The following is a 16,477-nucleotide window of genomic DNA, read 5'->3' on the forward strand; positions in this document are numbered from 1 at the left end:
TTAATGCCCCTTGAAAGAGACGTGGAGGTCACAGTAACTTATTAAAACGGTTTTAATTCCCCTTGGAAGAGTGGTGGAGGTCGCAGTGGAATAAAGATACAATATCAATGCCCCTTGGTAGAGTGGTGGAGGTCAAAGGGGAATAAAAAGACAATATCAATGCCGCTTGGAAAAGTGGTGTAGATCCCAGTGGAATAAAAAGACAATATCAATGCCCCGTGGAAGAGACGTGGAGGTCACTGTACCTTAACAAGACGTTTTTAATGCCCCTTGGAAAAGTGGTGGAGGTTACAGTGGAATAAAAAGACAATATCAATGCCCCGTGGAAGAGACGAGGAGGTCAAAATAGCTTAACAAGGTGGTTTTAATGCCCATTTCGAAGAGTGGTGGAGGGCGCAGTGAAATAAAAAGACAATATCAATGCCCCATAGAAGAGACGTGGAGATCACAGTAGCTTAACATGTGTTATGATCTGCTACAGGAACTAAGGAAAGACAGGAGATCTGTCCCTACAATATAACTAAACTAGATCCCTACGATGTAACGGGGAACCTGATCCTGCGATCAGACCCGCTAAAGTCCTCGGCTAGTCTGTACGAAGACCTATAGATGTGAGGGAGGGATCCCTACAAGAACTAGGGACTGGGATAAGTTGGACACCTCCTAGCAGAAATAGTAGCAGTCAAAGACAAACACACAACAAAAAGCATAGAGGTCAGAAGACCTAGCAAAACTAACAGAGAACGGTAACAGAGCACCAAGCTAGCTCAAAAGTAGTAAATACAATGAAGTCCAGCAAGGTCAGGAGGGTGGAGCCGGATTAAATAGGCAAAAATGGTCATGTGCCTAGCAAACTAAAAAAAAACTAACAGGAGAGTTCTAACAGTACCCCCTCTTCTAAGAGGATCCTCCGGATCCCCTAGGCCCAGGCTTATCAGGAAACCTCCTGTGAAACGCTCTGAGAAGTCTGGAAGCAGAAACATCATCCGCCCTCACCCATGAGTTATCCTCAGGTCCGAAACCCTTCCAAGCGACGAGATACTGCAAACTCCCTCTATACCGTCTAGAATTTAGGATGCGGGAAATTTCATATTCCCCGTCCTCCACCACCGGAGGAACAGTGGCAGAGGCGTCATCATCCGACACGTCAGCTCTTTTCAACAGAGAAACATGAAACACCGGGTTAATCTTCCAGGAGGTAGGAACCTCCAGCCTAACAGCAGATTGGTTAACTATCTGAAGCACCTTAAAGGGCCCTACGAACTTGGGACCCAATTTTTTAGAAGGAATCCTCAATCGCAGATTCTTAGAGGACAACCAAACCATGTCACCAACAGCAAACAAAACCTCTTGCCGTTTCCTATCAAAGTACCTCTTAGATTTTTTGTTAGCCTCCTGAAGATTACCACGTACATCCGTCCAAACTCTCTCCAAATCACCGGAAAAACTCTCCTCCTCAGGCACAGCCGATACCAATTTGGAGAATGACCCAAAAGACGGATGTCTCCCAGAACAACAAAAAAAAGGCGAACACCCAGCAGAAGAGGATGTATGGTTGTTAAGAGCAAATTCAGCAAGTGGCAGAAACTCAGACCACCCCTCTTGATTGTCTGCCACAAAACAACGCAAGAACTGCTCAACATCCTGGTTCTTCCTTTCTGTCTGGCCATTAGACTCAGGATGATATCCGGATGAAAACGACAAATGAACTCCCAACCAGTCACAAAAGGCACGCCAAAAACGAGCCACGAACTGAGGTCCCCTATCAGAAACAATGTCAGTAGGAACACCATGTAGTCTGACAATTTCCTTGACAAAGGCCTTAGCGAGTGTCTTAGCGCAAGGCAGTTTGATGAAGGGAACCAAGTGACACATCTTGCTAAAACGGTCCACGACCACCCAGATGACCATGAAACCTTCAGAGGGGGGAAGGTCAGTAATAAAGTCCATAGCCAGATGTGTCCAAGGTGCACTAGGAACCTCCAGAGGGCAAAGCAACCCCGCAGCAGGAGCATGCGAAGACTTGGATCTAGCACACACAGTACATTGACGCACCCACTTAATGACTTCCTTCTGCCATCCAGGCCACCAAAAACTGCGACCCACAAGTCTCTTGGTCTCAGAAATTCCTGGATGACCTGCCAACCGAGACTCATGACACTCAACAAACAAATCTCTCCTAAAGGTCCTAGGCACAAACAACCTCCCATGGGGAGTGTTAGATGGGGCATTCTCCTGAGCTTTAAGAATCTCATCCTCCAAAACGGAGTCCAAAGCAGCAATCACAACACCTTCTTGTAAAATGCTCTCCTCTTCCTCCTCAGCACCGACCATGGGAGAAAAGCTGCGAGACAAAGCATCCGCTTTAACATTCTTGGTACCCGGGATGTAAGTAATGGAAAAATTAAACCGCGAGAAAAAAAGTGCCCACCTAGCCTGACGGGCATTCAAGCGCTTGGCAGCATCAAGATAGATCAGATTTTTATGATCAGTGAAAATTTGAATGGGAAATTCAGCACCTTCCAAGAGGTGACGCCAGTGTTCAAATGCGAGTTTAATAGCCAGCAATTCCTGATTACCAATATCGTAATTAAGTTCAGTCTCAGAAAATTTTTTTGAAAAAAAGGCACAGGGATGTATTTCATCCTTATTTTCCTGAGACAACACCGCACCGACCCCCACAGAGGAAGCATCAACCTCAACCAAAAACGGCTTAGTCACATCAGGCTGAATAAGGATGGGAGCAGAGGTGAACCTCTCCTTAAGAAGCACAAAAGCCTCAATGGCCTCAGAAGTCCACTGAACCGCATTAGCACCTTTCCTGGTGAGATCGGTCAGCGGTTTGACAATAATAGAATTTTTTTTATGAATTTTCTGTAATAATTGGCGAAACCCAAAAACCTCTGTATTGATTTCAAACCAATAGGCCTAGGCCATTCCTGCACAGCTTGAACTTTAACCGGATCCATCTCAAAACCTTCACTGGAGATAATGTAACCCAAAAAACTAATTCTCTGTACAGCGAACTCACATTTCTCTAGCTTAGCAAAAAGCGAATTGTCCATTAATAACTGTAAAACCTCACGTACGCTCTGCCAATGAGACTCCAGATCAGGCGAATAAATCAGAATGTCATCCAAATACACAACCACATTTTTGCCGATTAAAGGTCTAAGGATGTCATTAATAAGATTCTGAAAAAATGCTGGAGCATTGGTAAGACCAAAAGGCATAACCAGATTCTCAAAATGACCCACAGAAGTGTTAAAAGCAGTCTTCCATTCATCACCCTCCTTCATGCGCAACAAATTGTATGCCCCCCGGAGATCAATTTTAGAGAACCACTTGGCCCCCACTAACTGGTTAAATAAATCAGGAATCAATGGCAGTGGGTAAGGATTGCGTACAGTAATTTTATTAATCTCACGAAAGTCCAGACAAGGACGTAACCCGCCATCTTTTTTTTTAACAAAAAAAAATCCAACAGCCACAGGAGACTTGGAAGGCCTAATGTGACCGGCGGCCAAGCTTGTCTGTATGTATTCCTCCAAAGCCTTTCTCTCAGGAATAGTAAGATTAAATAAACAACTTTTAGGAAGAGTCGCTCCAGGGACAAATTCAATGGTACAATCATAGTCTCTATGGGGAGGTAAAATTTGTGACTCCTCCTCAGAAAAAACTCTCCAAAAATCCTGAATAGGTACAGGTAATTCCCCTTTATCCACAGCAGCAATGCGCCCGTTACAACACTTGTCATAACACTTAGGGCTTCAGGACTTAATTTCATTGGTAGACCAATCCAGTACAGGATTGTGCAATTTTAACCAGGGCAACCCCAATATTACTGGAGAAGGCAAATTATTTAATACTACCAAATCCAAATTCTCTTGATGAATACCATTAATAGTGAGGGGAAATTCACAGACCTTATGAGTAACACTCTTCAAGGGAGAGCCATCAACAGAAACCACAGTAATAGGGGATGACAAAGTTTTAGGTTTTAATTTAAGTTTTTCTAAGAATCCCCCAGCAATCACATTCAGAGTAGAACCGCAATCCACAAAAACCCGAAATTCAATTAATTCATCCTGAGCAGCAGTAGTAGCAGATAGGAATACTCCCTTAGAATTTAAACAGGCTATTCGTGCATGACTGACCATTTTTTTTTCTTTCTTCATACGAAGCACACAGTTCTTAATAAAATGACCAGAATTTCCGCAATAGAAGCACAAACCTTCAGAAAGCCTGCGGTCTTTTTCCTGAGAGCGGGCTGCCATCGCCCCAATCTCCATCGGCTCTCCTTTGTCAGCACAGACCCTCTCAGGACTCGGAGCTGACATAGCAGAGGATTTGCTCTCATTAACCCTTGCACGCAGTCTCCTGTCCACCCGTATAGCTAATTGCATTGCCTCCTGCAAGTTTCCAGGTGTGGGATAAGCAATCAGTAAATCATTAACCCTTTCACCAAGCCCTGCAAGAAACAAGCTTTTCAAAGCTGAATCGTTCCACCCCACCTGGGAAGACCACCGACGGAAGTGAGAACAATATTTTTCCACATTACCTGATCCCTGCCTCAGATGTCTCAATTCAGACTCAGCAGATGAGACACGATCAGGATCATCGTACAACAAACCCAAAGCAGAAAAAAAACTATCCACTGATCTAAAGCACAGATCACTAGGTTGGAGAGAGAAGGCCCATCCCTGAGGATCTTTGCGCAAAAGTGACATTATGAACCCTATGCGCTGTGATTCATCACCAGAGGATCCGGGTCTCAAACGAAAATACAATAAACAAGCATTTTTAAAAGAAAAAAAATCTTGTTGTTCGCCAAAAATTAGATCAGGCAGACGTACCTTTGGTTCCACAAAATGTGCTCCAGAACAGCTACTCACGTGTTGTTGGAGCTTGTCCACCTCCAGAGAGAGTCCCTGCAAGCGTTGAGCCAAATCTTGAACCGAGACCATGATAGAAAACTGGAGGTCTTTCCTTAGAAAAAATTATTTTTTTTTTTTAGGCTGGACTTACTGTTATGATCTGCTACAGGAACTAAGGAAAGACAGGAGATCTGTCCCTACAATATAACTAAACTAGATCCCTACGATGTAAGGGGAACCTGATCCTGCGATCAGACCCGCTAAAGTCCTCGGCTAGTCTGTACGAAGACCTATAGATGTGAGGGAGGGATCCCTACAAGAACTAGGGACTGGGATAAGTTGGACACCTCCTAGCAGAAATAGTAGCAGTCAAAGACAAACACACAACAAAAAGCATAGAGGTCAGAAGACCTAGCAAAACTAACAGAGAACGGTAACAGAGCACCAAGCTAGATCAAGAGTAGTAAATACAATGAAGTCCAGCAAGGCCAGGAGGGCGGAGCCGGATTAAATAGGCAAAAATGGTCATGTGACCAGCAAACTAAAAAAAACCTAACAGGAGAGTTCTAACAACATGGTGGTTTTAATGCCCCTTGGAAGAGTGGTGGAGGTTGCAGTGGAATAAAAAGACAATGTCAATGCCCCGTGGAAAAGATGTGGAGGTCACAGTGGCTTAACAAGACGGTTTTAATGCCCCTTGGAAGAGCTGTGGAGTTCAGAGTGGTTTAACAAGATGGTTTTAATGCCCCTTGGAAGAGACATGAAGGTCACAGTAGCTTGACAAGACGATTTTAATGTCCCTTGGTAGAGTGGTGGAGGTCGCAGTGGAATAAAAATACAATATCAATGCCCTGTGGAAGAGACGTAGTAGTCACAGTAGCTTAACAAGACGGTTTTTAATGCCCCTTGGAAGAGTACTGGAGGTCGCTGTGGTATAAAAAGACAATATCAATGCCCTGTGGAAAAGACGTGGAGGTCACAGTAGCTTAACAAGATGGTTTTAATGCCCCTTGATGGAGTGGTGGAGTTCACAGTGGAATAAAAAGACAATATCAATGACCCCTTGGAAGAGTGGTGGAGGTCGCAGTGTAATAAAAATACAATATTAATGCCCCTTGGAAGAGACGTGGAGGTCACAGTAGCTTAGCAAGACCGTTTTAATGCCCCTTGGGAGAGTGGTGGAGGTCGCATTCGAATAAAAAGACAATATCAATGCCCCTTGAAAGAGTGCAAACCTACAAAAGACAAAAAATATATCTCATACCCTACCATCATTATATATAAATGTAAAACAAAGTTGCATATGAAATATAGGGTACTTAGTGAACTATTTTTGATCAAAAATAGTATACAAGCTGTCCCACCAGCGACAAGGTGACCCTAAATTGGGACGGTCTTACACTGTCTATATTAAAAACCTTACTGTATATCAAAGTTGAAGTAATGCATATAAAAGGGTAGACAAATAGAACCAGGTCCCAATATCAGACCACCTAAGCCTGTGGTAAGCTGCATATATACTAACCAGCTCAACAAGGGGGATGCCACACCCCTAATTTGCACAGAATGCAAACAAGACAAAAAACCAAGCAATGTGAACTGAGGTCTAAGATGGTACACATGCAAGAAATAGGAGCATGTTCACACTAGCAAAAAGATGCAAAACCTACAAAAGACAAAAATTATATCTCATACCCTACCATCATTATATATAAATGTAAAGCAAAGTTCCATATGAAATATAGGGCACTTAGTGAACTATTTTTGATCAAAAAAAGTATACAAGCCGTCCCACCAGCGACAAGGTGACCCTAAATTGGGACGGTCCTACACTATCTATATTAAAATCCTTACTGTATATCAAAGTTGAAGTATGCATATAAAAGGGTAGACAAATAGAACCAGGTCCCAATATCAGCCCACCTAAGCCCGTGGTAAGCTACATATATACTAACCAGCTCAACCAGCTCAATAGTTCACTAAGTACCCTATATTTCAAATGCAACTTTGCTTTACATTTATATATAATGATGGTAGGGTATGAGATATATTTTTTGTCTTTTGTAGGTTTTGCATCTTTTTGCTAGTGTGAACATGCTCCTATTTCTTGCATGTGTACCATCTTAGACCTCAGTCCACATTGCTTGGTTTTTTGTCTTGTTTGCATTCTGTGCAAATTAAGGGTGTGGCATCCCCCTTGTTGAGCTGGTTAGTATATATGTAGCTTACCACGGGCTTAGGTGGTCTGATATTGGGACCTGGTTCTATTTGTCTACCCTTTTATATGCATTACTTCAACTTTGATATACAGTAAGGTTTTTAATATAGACAGTGTAGGACCATCCCAATTTAGGGTCACCTTGTCGCTGGTGGGACGGCTTGTATACTTTTTTTGATCAAAAATAGTTCACTAAGTACCCTATGTAATGCACACGCCCGGGCTGAGCGGCGTGTGCGTGTGATTCCACTGGACCGTGCCGGAGAGTGAATGCCTGGAGGGGCGTAACTAGGTATTCACCCGATCCGACCAGGGTCACACGACGGCATACAACGCCAGTGCACCAAGGAGGAACCGAGCAGAGGGACCAGGTGCTACTCCAGGACAGACCCCGGACATGGCTGTTGACCCACACAGGGGAATACAGGAACAGACTGGTTAGGCTGGCACACAGACTGGTGGGAATAGGCAGGCACGACTGGTATGCAGGCAGGCGGGTATGCAGGCAGGGGGGTACAGGCAAGCACGGCTAGAGTGCAGACAGGAAGGCACTAGCAGGTAGGAACACAGGCGGGATAGGACCCAGTACACACTGGGACTTTGGAACAGAACCACAGATGTGGCGGACAAACACAGCAGAGTGAGGCCGCCCAGAGAGGTGAGCGAGAGCAGGGCAGGATGAGACCGCCCGGAGCGGTGAGCAAGAGCAGGGCAGGACGAGACCGCCTGGAGCGGTGAGCAAGAGCAGAGCAGGACGAGACCGCCTGGAGCAAGAGCAGAGCAGGATGAGACCACCTGGAGCGGTGAGCAAGAGCAGAGCAGGATGAGACCACCTGGAGCGGTGAGCAAAAGTAGAGCAGGACGAGGCCGCCTGGAGCGGTGAGCAAGAGTAGAGCAGGACTAGGCCGCCTGGAGCGGTGAGCAAGAGTAGAGCGAGACTGCCGGAGCAGTGAGCAAAAGGGTCAGAGCGGAGCAAGGCTGCCGGAGCAGCGAGCAAAAGGGTCAGAGCGGAGCAAGGCTGCCGGAGCAGTGAGCAAGGCAGAGCAGGCTAGAACCGCCGGAGCAGTGAGCAAGGCAGAGCAGGGGGGACAGGGCTCTGTTCACACGGAACAGACAGGAAGGGAAAGGCAGAGCCAGATACCCACAGGGTACTTGCAGTGAAGTAGCGAGTGGACCACAAACTCACAAACGGGTGTACAGAGACAACAAGCAGGAGTTAGGTACGAGTTCAGACTCTGCAGAAAAAGGAAAGGAACGGACATAGAGAAAAAACAGGTAAAAGATAGGAGAGAGTTCAGACTGGAACTGAGTGTACGGAGGAGACCGACACTGCAGCGGAATACAGGAGTGTGTCTGGGAATACGGCCTCCAGAGAGGCGGGACGAACAGGCAAGGAGCGTGTTCAGACAGGACAGACAAGATACAGGAGCGGGTCTAGGTAATCGGCCCCTAGAAGGCGGGAGGAACAGACTAGGAGCGTGTTCAGACAGGCCTGGAAATACAGCCTCCAGGATAGGCAGACAAGAGAACACAGAACGGGACCTGGCACCTTCAGAGTGAAAGCACACACTGAATGAAACACAATGCTCAGGCATGGGTTAATTGGAGCAGCTGGTTTAAATACCAGGTGACAGACAGCAATAGGCTGAGGACGCACAAGGGGTGTGCCCACAGCAGGTACAAGAAGCAGGAAGTGATCGGGCGCCACCCTTAAGCAGCAGCACACAGAAGCAAACAGACAGCATGGAGGGAAGCCAGAGAGACATTCTGGATTGGAGATCAAGTGCGCGCTCTTGCACAGTGGGAGATGGACCACTATGCAAGGACGCCGCCAGGTATGTTACACCCTATATTTCATATGCAACTTTGCTTTACATTTATATATAATGATGGTAGGGTATGAGATATATTTTTTGTTGGTTTTGCATCTTTTTGCTAGTGTGAACATGCTCCTATTTCTTGCATGTGTACCATCTTAGACATCAGTTCACATTGCTTGGTTTTTTGTCTTGTTTGCATTCTGTGCAAATTAGGGGTGTGGCATCCCCCTTGTTGAGCTGGTTAGTATATATGTAGCTTACCACGGGCTTAGGTGGTCTGATATTGGGACCTGGTACTATTTGTCTACCCTTTTATATGCATTACTTCAACTTTGATATACAGTAAGGTTTTTAATATAGACAGTGTAGGACCGTCCCAATTTAGGGTCACCTTGTCACTGGTGGGGCGGCTTTTATACTTTTTTTTTTTATCAAAAATAGTTCACTAAGTACCCTATATTTCATCTGCAACTTTACTTTACATTTATATATAATGATGGTAGGGTATGAGATAGATTTTTGTCTTTTGTAGGTTTTGCATCTTTTTGCTAGTGTGAACATGCTCCTATTTCTTGCATGTGTACCATCTTAGACCTCAGTTCACATTGCTTGGTTTTTAGTCTTGTTTGCATTCTGTGCAAATTAGGGATGTGGCATCCCCCTTGTTGAGCTGGTTAGTATATATGTAGCTTACCACGTGCTTATGTGGTCTGATATTGGGACCTGGTTCTATTTGTCTACTCTTTTATATGCATTACTTCAACTTTGATATACAGTAAGATTTTTAATATAGACAGTGTAGGACCGTCCCAATTTAGGGTCACCTTGTCGCTGGTGGGACGGCTTGTATACTTTTTTTGATCAAAAATAGTTCACCAAGTACCCTATATTTCATATGCAACTTTGCTTTACATTTATATATAATGATGGTAGGGTATGAGATATATTTTTTGTAGGTTTTGCATCTTTTTGCTAGTGTGAACATGCTCCTATTTCTTGCATGTGTACCATTTTAGACCTCAGTTCACATTGCTTGGTTTTTTGTCTTGTTTGAATTCTGTGCAAATTAGGGGTGTGGCATCCCTCTTGTTGAGCTGGTTAGTATATATGTAGCTTACCACGGGCTTAGGTGGTCTGATATTGGGACCTGGTTCTATTTGTCTACCCTTTTATATGCATTACTTCAACTTTGATATACAGTAAGGTTTTTAATATAGACAGTGTAGGACCGTCCCAATTTAGGGTCACCTTGTCGCTGTTGGGACGGCTTGTATACTTTTTTTGATCAAAAATAGTTCACTAAGTACCCTATATTTCATATGCAACTTTGTTTTACCTTTATATATAATGATGGTAGGGTATGAGATATATTTTTTGTCTTTTGTAGGTTTTGCATCTTTTTGCTAGTGTGAACATGCTCCTATTTCTTGCATGTGTACCATCTTAGACCTCAGTTCACATTGCTTGGTTTTTTGTCTTGTTTGCATTCTGTGCAAATTAGGGGTGTGGCATCCCCCTTGTTGAGCTGTTTCCGTACCCACTGTAAATGTAGACATGGATGTCTGAATGTAGCATAAAGTGTATGAGCAGCTTAAGGCTTTCTTCAAATTATATGGAAACACGTAAGGTCTCAATGTATGCAACTATATGCCATAGAATTGCATACGTAGCTCACTGATGAAAGCAAATAGTTTACCACACAAAAACTGTATTTTACTTTCCAATACAATGACAAATGGTAAAGAATACCACAAACGTTAAAAATACATCAAACCCATTACAGGCGATGGATACATTTGGTAAATACTGTGAACATAATCTTAGAGCACATTTACACTGGCCGATTGTTTTGGCCATTCGTTCAGTGATTGGCAGCTTGTTTAAGCAGGTTAATTATCTGCAAGGGTGGTTCCTAGAACGCTTGTTTTAGCATAATTAGCCTGTCTCAACAGGCTGCCAGTCGCCCAGTGAATAACCAAAACGCTCATTTGTAAGGTGAAATGATTTTGCGGCTTACTTAAAAAAAACCATCATTCTTGGCAACACATTGTCCTAAGTAAATAGAACATGTGCGGCCAACAACAATGGTATTATATGCTCACAGAATAACATATTAATGATTGTTCTGTGAGCTAGGGAAGCGTGGTCGGCCTGTCGAAACAGACTATTAAACAACAGCGATGGGCCAGTGTTAAAGAACCAGATCATTTTGAAGAAACTTACTCTCTAGATACATGTTTTTATTGCACAAGCTAAGAAGTAATATAACAATAACAATATATAACAATATAACAATCTCAGTTCACATTGCTTGGTCCCTTGAAAGAGTGGTGGAGGTCACAGTGGAATAAAAAGACAATATCAATGCCCTGTGGAAGAGACGTGGAGGTCACAGTAGCCTAACAAGATGGTTTTAATGGCCATTGGAAGAGTGCTGGAGGTCGCAGTGGAATAAAAAGACAATATCAATGCCCCGTGAAAGACAACTGGAGGTCACCGTAGCTTAACAAGATGGTTTTAATGCCCCTTGGAAGAGTGGTGGAGGTCTCTGTGGAATAAAAAGACAATATCAATGCCCCTTGGAAGAGTGGTGGAGGTCGCTGTGGAAAAAAAGGACAATATCAGTGCCCCGTGGAAGAGACGTGGAGGTCACAGTAGCTTAACAAGCTGGTTTCAATGCGCCTTGGAAGAGTGGTGGAGGTTACAGTGGAATAAAAAGACAATATCAATGCCACGTGGAAGAGACATAGAGATAGTAGCTTAAAAAGAGGGTTTTAATGCCCCTTGGAGGAGTGGTGGAGGTTACAGTGGAATAAAGACAATATCAATGATTCTTGGAAGAGACGTGGAGATAGAAGTTTAAAAAGACGGTTTTAATGCCCCTTGGAAGAGTGGTGGAGGTCGCAGAGGAATAAAAAGACAATTTCAATTCCCCTTGGGAGAGTGGTGGAGGTCGCAATGGAATAAAAAGACAATATCAATGACCCGTGGAAGAGACGTGGAGGTAACAGTAGCTTAACAAGACGGTTTTAATGCCACTTGGAAGAGTGGTGGAGGTCGATGTGGAATAAAAAGACAATATCATTGCCCCATGAAAGAGACGTGGAGGTCACAGTAGCTTAACAAGACAGTTTTAATTCCCCTTTGAAGAGCTGTGGAGTTCAGAGTGGTTTAACAAGATGGTTTTAATGCCCCGTGGAAGAGACGTGGAGGTCACAGTAGCTTAACAAGTTGGTTTTAATTCCCCTTCGAAGAGTGGTGGAGGTCGTAGTGGAATAAAAAGACAATATCAATGCCCCGTGTAAGAGACGTAAAGGTCACAGTTGCTTAACAAGACGGTTTTAATGCCCCTTGGAAGAGTGGTGGTTGTCGTTGTGGAATAAATAGACAATATCAATGCCCCATGGAAGATACGTGGAGGTCACAGTAGCTTAACAAGACGGTTTTAATGCCACTTGGAAGAATGGTTGGGGTCGCATTGGTATAAAAAGACAATATCAATGCCCCATGTAAGAGACATGGAGGTCACAGTTGCTTAACAAGATGGTTTTAATGCCCCTTGGAGGAGTGGTGGATGTCGCTGTGGAATATATTGACAATATCAATGCCCCGGGGAAGAGACGTGGAGGTCACAGTAGCTTAACAAGGCGGTTTTAATGCCACTTGGAAGAAAGGTTGGGGTCGCATTGGAATAAAAAGACTATATCAATGCCCCGTGGAAGAGACATGGATGTCACAAAAGCTTAACAAGATGGTTTTAATGCCCCTTGGAAGAGTAGTGGATGTTGATGTGGAATAAAAAGACAATATCAATGCCACGTGGAAGAGACGTGGAGGTCACAGAAGCTTAACAAGACGGTTTTAATGCCCATTGGAAGAGCTGAGGAGTTCAGAGTGGTTTAACAAGATGGTTTTAATACCCCTTGGAAGTGTGTTGGAGGTCGCAGTTGAATAAAAAGACAATATCAATGCCCCGTTGAAGAGACGTGGAGGTCAGTGTAGCTTAACAAGACGGTTTTAATGCCCATTGGAAGAGTGGCGGAGGACGCAGTGGAAAAAATAGACAATATCACTGACCCGTGGAAGAGACGTGGAGGTCACAGTAGATTAACAAGACGGTTTTAATGCCCCTTGGAAGAGTGGTGGAGATCTTAGTGGAATAAAAAGACAATATCATTGCCCCGTGGAAAAGACGTGGAGGTCACTGTAGCTTAACACGACGGTTTTAATGCCCCGTGGAAGAGACGTGGAGGTCAGAGTAGCTTAATAAGACGGTTTAATGCTACTTGGAAGAGTGGTGGAGGTTACATTGGAATAAAAAAGAAAATATCAATGCCCCGTGGAAGAGACGTTGAGGTCACAGTAGTTTTAACAAGACGGTTTTAATGCCCCTTGGAAGAGTGGTGGAGGTCACAGTGGATTAAAAAGACAATATCAATGCCCCTTGGATGAGTTGTGGATGTCGCAGTGAAATAAAAAGACAATATTAATACCCCGTGGAAGAGAAGTGGAGGTCACAGTAGCTTATCAAGATGGTTTTAATGCCCCTTGGAAGAGTAGTGGAGGTCGCAGTGGAATAAAAAGACAATATTAATGCCCCGTGGAAGAGTTGTGGAGGTCACAGTAGCTTAACAAGATGGCTTTAATGCCCCTTGGAAGAGCTGTGGAGTTCAGAGTGGTTTAACAAGACGGTTTTTATGCCCCTTGGTAGAGATGTGGAGGTCACAGTAGCTTTATAAGACGGTTTTAATGCCCCTGGGAAGAGCTGTGGAGTGCAGAGTGGTTTAACAAGATGGTTTTAATGCCCCTTTGAATAGACGTGGAGGTCACAGTAGCTTAACAAGATGATTTCAATGCCTCTTGGAAGAGTGATGGAGATTACAGTGGAATTAAGAGACAATATCAATGCCCTGTGAAAGAGACGTGGAGTTCACAGTAGCTTAACAAGACGGTTTTAATGCCCCTTGGTAGAGTGGTGGAGGTTGCGCTGGAATAAAAAGACAATATCAATGCCCCTTGGAAGAGTGGTGGAGTTCGCAGTGGAATATAAAGACAATATCAATGCCCCGTGGAAGAGACGTGGAGGTCACAGTAGCTTAACAAGACGTTTTAATGCCACTTGGAAAAATGGTGGAGGATACAGTGGAATAAAAAGACAATATCAATGCCCCCGTGGAAGAGACGTGGAGTTCACAGTAGCTTAACAAGACAGTTTTAATGCTCTTGGAAGAGTGGTGGAGGTCGCAGTGGAATAAAAAGACAATATCAATGACTCTTGGAAGAGTGATGGAGGTCGCAGTGGAATAACAAGACAATATCAATGACCCGTTTAAGAGACATGGAGGTCACAGTATCTTCACATTTCGGTTTTAGTGCCCCGTGGAAGTGTGGTGGAGGTCGCAGTGGTATAAAATGACAATATCAATGCCCCGTGGAAGAGACGTGGAGGTCACAGTAGCTTAACAAGATGTTTTTTTTGCCCCTTGGAATAGTGGTGGTAGGGGCAGTGGAATAAAAAAACAATATCAATGCCCCGTGGAAGAGATGTGGAGGTCACAGCAGCTTAACAAGACTGTTTTAATGCCCGTTGGATGAGACGTGGAGGTCACATTAGCTTACATGACGTATTTAATGCCCCTTGGAAAAGTGGTGGATGTTACAATGGAATAAAAAGACTATATGAATGCCCCGTGGATGAGACGTGGAGGTCACAGTGTCTTATCGATATGGTTTTAATTCCCCTTCGAAGAGGGGTGGAGGACGCAGTGGAATAAAAAGACAATATCAATGCCCCGTGGAAGAGTTATGGAGGTCACAGTAGCTTAACAAGACGGTTTTAATGCCCCTTGGAAGAGCTGTGGAGTTCAGAGTGGTTTAACAAGATGGTTTTTATGCCCCTTGGAAGAGACGTGGAGGTCACAGTAGCTTAACAAGATGGTTTTAATGCCCCTTGGAAGAGTGGTGGAGCTTACAGTGGAAAAAAAAGACAATATCCATGCTCCGAGGAAGAGATGTGGAGGTAAGTGTAGCTTAACAAGACGTTTTAACGCCCCTTGGAAAAGCTGTGGAGTTTAGAGTTGTTTAACAAGACGGTTTTAATGCCCCTTTTAAGAGATGTGGAAGTCACAGTAGATTAACAAGATGGTTTTAATGCCCCTGGAAGAGACGTGGAGGTCACAGTAGCTTAACTATATGGTTTTAATGACTCTTAGAAGAGTGGTGGAGGTAACAGTTGAACAAAAAGAGAATATCAATGCCCAATGGAAGAGACGTGGAGGTCACAGTAGATTAACAAGACGGTTTTAATGCCCCTTGGAAGAGTGGTGGAGATCTTAGTGGAATAAAAAGACAATATCATTGCCCCGTGGAAAAGACGTGGAGGTCACTGTAGCTTAACACGACGGTTTTAATGCCCCGTGGAAGAGACGTGGAGGTCAGAGTAGCTTAATAAGACGGTTTAATGCTACTTGGAAGAGTGGTGGAGGTTACATTGGAATAAAAAAGAAAATATCAATGCCCCGTGGAAGAGACGTTGAGGTCACAGTAGTTTTAACAAGACGGTTTTAATGCCCCTTGGAAGAGTGGTGGAGGTCACAGTGGAATAAAAAGACAATATTAATGCCCCGTGGAAGAGTTGTGGAGGTCACAGTAGCTTAACAAGATGGCTTTAATGCCCCTTGGAAGAGCTGTGGAGTTCAGAGTGGTTTAACAAGACGGTTTTTATGCCCCTTGGTAGAGATGTGGAGGTCACAGTAGCTTTATAAGACGGTTTTAATGCCCCTGGGAAGAGCTGTGGAGTGCAGAGTGGTTTAACAAGATGGTTTTAATGCCCCTTTGAATAGACGTGGAGGTCACAGTAGCTTAACAAGATGATTTCAATGCCTCTTGGAAGAGTGATGGAGATTACAGTGGAATTAAGAGACAATATCAATGCCCTGTGAAAGAGACGTGGAGTTCACAGTAGCTTAACAAGACGGTTTTAATGCCCCTTGGTAGAGTGGTGGAGGTTGCGCTGGAATAAAAAGACAATATCAATGCCCCTTGGAAGAGTGGTGGAGTTCGCAGTGGAATATAAAGACAATATCAATGCCCCGTGGAAGAGACGTGGAGGTCACAGTAGCTTAACAAGACGTTTTAATGCCACTTGGAAAAATGGTGGAGGATACAGTGGAATAAAAAGACAATATCAATGCCCCCGTGGAAGAGACGTGGAGTTCACAGTAGCTTAACAAGACAGTTTTAATGCTCTTGGAAGAGTGGTGGAGGTCGCAGTGGAATAAAAAGACAATATCAATGACTCTTGGAAGAGTGATGGAGGTCGCAGTGGAATAACAAGACAATATCAATGACCCGTTTAAGAGACATGGAGGTCACAGTATCTTCACATTTCGGTTTTAGTGCCCCGTGGAAGTGTGGTGGAGGTCGCAGTGGTATAAAATGACAATATCAATGCCCCGTGGAAGAGACGTGGAGGTCACAGTAGCTTAACAAGATGTTTTTTTTGCCCCTTGGAATAGTGGTGGTAGGGGCAGTGGAATAAAAAAACAATATCAATGCCCCGT

Source organism: Phyllobates terribilis, unplaced genomic scaffold, assembly GCF_046119375.1.
Source record: "Phyllobates terribilis strain yellow unplaced genomic scaffold, ASM4611937v1 Scaffold_392__1_contigs__length_1777392, whole genome shotgun sequence".
NCBI classification, from domain to species: domain Eukaryota; kingdom Metazoa; phylum Chordata; class Amphibia; order Anura; family Dendrobatidae; genus Phyllobates; species Phyllobates terribilis.